The sequence below is a fragment of the Triturus cristatus genome, chromosome 6, assembly GCF_964204655.1.
Source record: "Triturus cristatus chromosome 6, aTriCri1.1, whole genome shotgun sequence".
NCBI classification, from domain to species: domain Eukaryota; kingdom Metazoa; phylum Chordata; class Amphibia; order Caudata; family Salamandridae; genus Triturus; species Triturus cristatus.
This window is the reverse complement of record NC_140589.1, coordinates 1,179,824,168-1,179,827,847: the sequence shown is the minus strand read 5'-3', so window position 1 is coordinate 1,179,827,847 and position 3,680 is coordinate 1,179,824,168. Positions and strand designations below refer to the sequence as shown.

The 3,680-nt window shown below is 41.4% G+C and overlaps 1 long non-coding RNA gene across 2 annotated transcripts; it reads left to right on the top strand.

Moving 5' to 3' along the window:
* The first annotated feature begins 1,549 nt into the window (after window positions 1-1,549).
* Window positions 1,550-2,726, top strand: LOC146821147 (uncharacterized). Of its 2 annotated transcripts, XR_014962662.1 has the most exons (5): window positions 1,550-1,604; window positions 1,699-1,808; window positions 2,117-2,199; window positions 2,292-2,348; window positions 2,577-2,726. It is a non-coding gene; the product is annotated as an uncharacterized LOC146821147 (long non-coding RNA). The 2 variants fall into 2 exon arrangements; XR_014962663.1 differs by lacking the exon at window positions 2,292-2,348.
* The last annotated feature ends 954 nt before the right edge of the window (window positions 2,727-3,680 follow it).

Here is a 3,680-nt window from a genome sequence, read left to right as displayed (position 1 = left end):
CCCACACGACCTCCAGCACCTGTACGGGGGTGAGGAGGTCACCCTTGAGGAAGGCGATCAGGCTCTCAGCATCGCTCCACAATCTGGTTGCAGCACAGCAGCTGATAATTTAAAATACCAAAATAACAGAATCCTGGAGGCCCAGGGTGGCGGCAACATCAGGGGGCCTGTGTGGTGTTGTGGGAAAGCGTTAAACACAAGTAGGGTAAAAACGCTGCTGAATGCAGATAAAGTCCCAAGTCCCCTATTCGCTATAAATAAGAACTGACAGGTGCGTTTGCCATCATGCGACAACCGGTATGCTGGCCAGCATAATATAGTCACGGCCAAACAACTCACAACTAGTGATAGGCGTGAGGCTTAAACCAAGGATGGGCAGCACAGGGGCTCACAGTGAAGACTGGGGGCAAATTTATAAACCTTTCTCTGCTGCATGCGTAACTTTAAAAACAAGCATAAAAGAGCACTCACAGGGTGGCGTGCATTTTTCCCCCTGAAGCAAGATGTCAGCCCGGCTATCAATGAGTACATTGGCAAAGCCTCCTGTTCAGCGCTCTGTGAACCCTGCGATTCCACTGCGCTGGGCTAACTTGTTTCCCTAATTTAAAGATTTACTTGTATATTACTCTCTGCGCCTGATGCTCGACCTAAAATCAGACGAGGTGGAAGGAGGGTCTGATAGAAGTCCGCGAAGTGGAAAGCAACAATTAGAACCGCTGCGCTCAGCTACTTGTTTCCCTAATTGACAGATTTACTTATTCATTACTCTGCGAGTGTGATACTCGACCTAAAAATCAGACTAGGTGGAGGGAGGGGCCGATAGAAGTCCGCAATGGGCTCGATTTGAGTGGAAAGCAGCAACTAAACAAGGGATTCAAAGTGAAAACATGGAGGTGGAAGGGGTGTGCTTAATGATGAAAGCGGGCGCCGTGGTGCCTATGCATATTACAACTTACAAAGCAAGTGTGACAAATCACTTGCCCCTACCCCGACTGCTAAGTGCAAAACTAAGTTTGCTCAATTAATCAACAATCAATCATAAGATATATTATTGTCTCACCTCGTTTACTCTTGAATAAAGTTTTTATAACAATACATGAGACCTTAAAACTGTTACAAATTCTTCACGGTTTCTGAATCGTTCAATACATACACAATCAACAATTCAAAATACATATTATAAATGCAAACAAAACATTTGACATCAATTTTCTTGTTGACTTTCCCAATGCATTTCGGGATACCTTTATCCCTTCGTCAGGGGAACTGTAAACAGAAAAGTAGGAGTACCAATATTTAGTACACAAATGGAGGAACGAGTATCAATTAAAAGACCATGCAAAAATTATTGTATATTATCCAGGCATACAATTTGCCCTAGCGCCATTGGGATCTGGGTTTATTGTCTTTCATTCAGATTTGATGTCAACAACACCATGATGGCAGCCGGTTTTTCAAGAGGGAGATGTTTATGGCAGGAGTCATGTCCGTTGTTTATTTCATTTTTCGTTCTTTGGTTTAAAAACCTCACTCGCGTGTCACGTGATCACCGCTTAGAGCAGGTCGGAGTTGAGAACGCTGTTTTCACAAGGTGGTTTTCGCTGGTAAGAGGAGAGACCTTGTTTTCAGGAAGAAGTTGTAACGGGGCTAGCACCATTCTTAAATATCGGTGTCAGTCAATTTCCTTTGCTTTTATAGAAGCCTCATCGCTTCAGCACCAGACGCAGTTTACTGGCCCATGGTAGAACAGGATTGAACGTGCTGAGTTTTTCGAGTAGGGGGTCGTCAGCCTCAAGTCACCAGATACAGTAAGGGGAGAGCCTTTGTTTTTAGGACTAAGTGGGATTTGGTCAGCATTATTTGTTATCTTCGGTGTCAGTGATGACTTTCACTTTTTGCAGAAACACCATGTGACTACAGAAGCCGGCGTCTGTTGGCTCAAGTTAAAATTTGATTTTATGTTCAGAGATATTTAACTGTGGTAACGTGAACATTAGCCGCCAACTACGAGCTACCAGAGATACGGATAGGCAGCTTCATGTTGATTTCAGAGATTGTATATTGATAGTTTGAATCAACACAGAGGTATTTGAAATGTGTATTTAAATGTTTTCAGCTGTCGTACCACGGTCCGAGTTTTGTGCCTGCATCAAGATCTCTAGAAAGTGTTTAAGACGCTGGTCATGAGTGTGAAGCCAGGTAATTAGAAGCAGGGGAGCGAATCACTGGGTTTTTGTAAAAAAGGTTGCAGAGTTTTTAGTGTTTACAGTCACTTCTGCTTTACGTTGCAGTTGTCACATTACATTTCCTTTGGGTTGGCATCTAGCCAAGTCTAAGATTTTCTTTAAGTAAGTCATTGTTTACATCAACAGTGGGATGTATTGGGCTAGTGGCATGCATGTTTATCAATTTTCCTATCTTTCTCTCACTGGTGAAGGCTTGTTTTCACGTTTTGGTTAGGTTTTGTTCATGACACAGTCAAACCTAGATGTCAAGAATTTTTGCATGGTCTTTTAATTGAGCCTCGTTCCTCCATTTGTGTACTAAATATTGTTACTCATACTTTTCGTTTACAGTTCCCTTGAAGAAGCGATAAAGGTATACCGAAATGCATTGGGAAAATCAACAAGAAAATCGATGTCAAATATTATGTAATATAATATGTATTTTGAATTGTTGATTGTGCATGTATTGTACAATTCAGAAACCGTGAAGAAGAATTTGTAACGGTTTTAAGGTCTCCTGTATTGTTATAAAAACTTAATTCAAGAGTACACGAGGTGAGACATTGATATATCTTATGATTGTTTGTTGATTAATTGAGCAAACTTAGTTTTGCACTTAGCAGTGCGGGTAGGGGCAAGTGATTTGTCACACTTGCTTTGTAAGTTGTTCTATAGTTAAGAGTTTAGCTACCTCTTTCCCACCCAGCACGCTCTGACATATAATTAGCTTAAAATTAAACAGTTTTCTACACTTTACAACTAGGTGTGCGCTGTTCGAACCTGCGTATTTTCTGCCTATGCATATTAAACATATACGCCCTGACATATAATTAGCTTAAAATGAAACAGTTTTCTACACTTTACAACTAGGTGTGCGCTGTTCGAACTCACGTATTTTTTGCCTATGCATATTAAACATATGCGCATAGTGGATCATGAAGCGGGCAACTTGAGGCCTAAAAAAAAAAAAAGTAGTCCCTAAACAAAAATTACAAAGCTCTACAGTGCTATAACAGTAGTTGGTCGGTGCTGCTTCCAAAAAAAGGTGATGAAACGGACCAGCTACCAATAGGGAGGCTGGAAATACAAGTGACGTGGAGTGAAACGTGAATAAGCCAAAATACAAAAGCAGGCAAGCAGCAGGCAGGAATACTCTCGCTATACAAATTACTAGATGTCTCGGAGAGACAGCGCATGCGCGCTGCCTACGCGAGACCTAAAAAGACCACGCAGGACTAATAGAGAATTCACTTCAAAATAACCCAACCTCAAATTCAAAGGAAACAATCCCCCGTGAGTATGCAACTCTGGAGAATCACTTTCAACCGGTGCTCTCAAAGAAAAGAAAAAAAGACTGAGAAATATCATCCAGGTTTTTCGATATCAGAAAATCAGAGAGCCTGGAAGGCCCGAAAATCTACCTAGTCTTCAGACATTCTCAAAATATTAAAACTG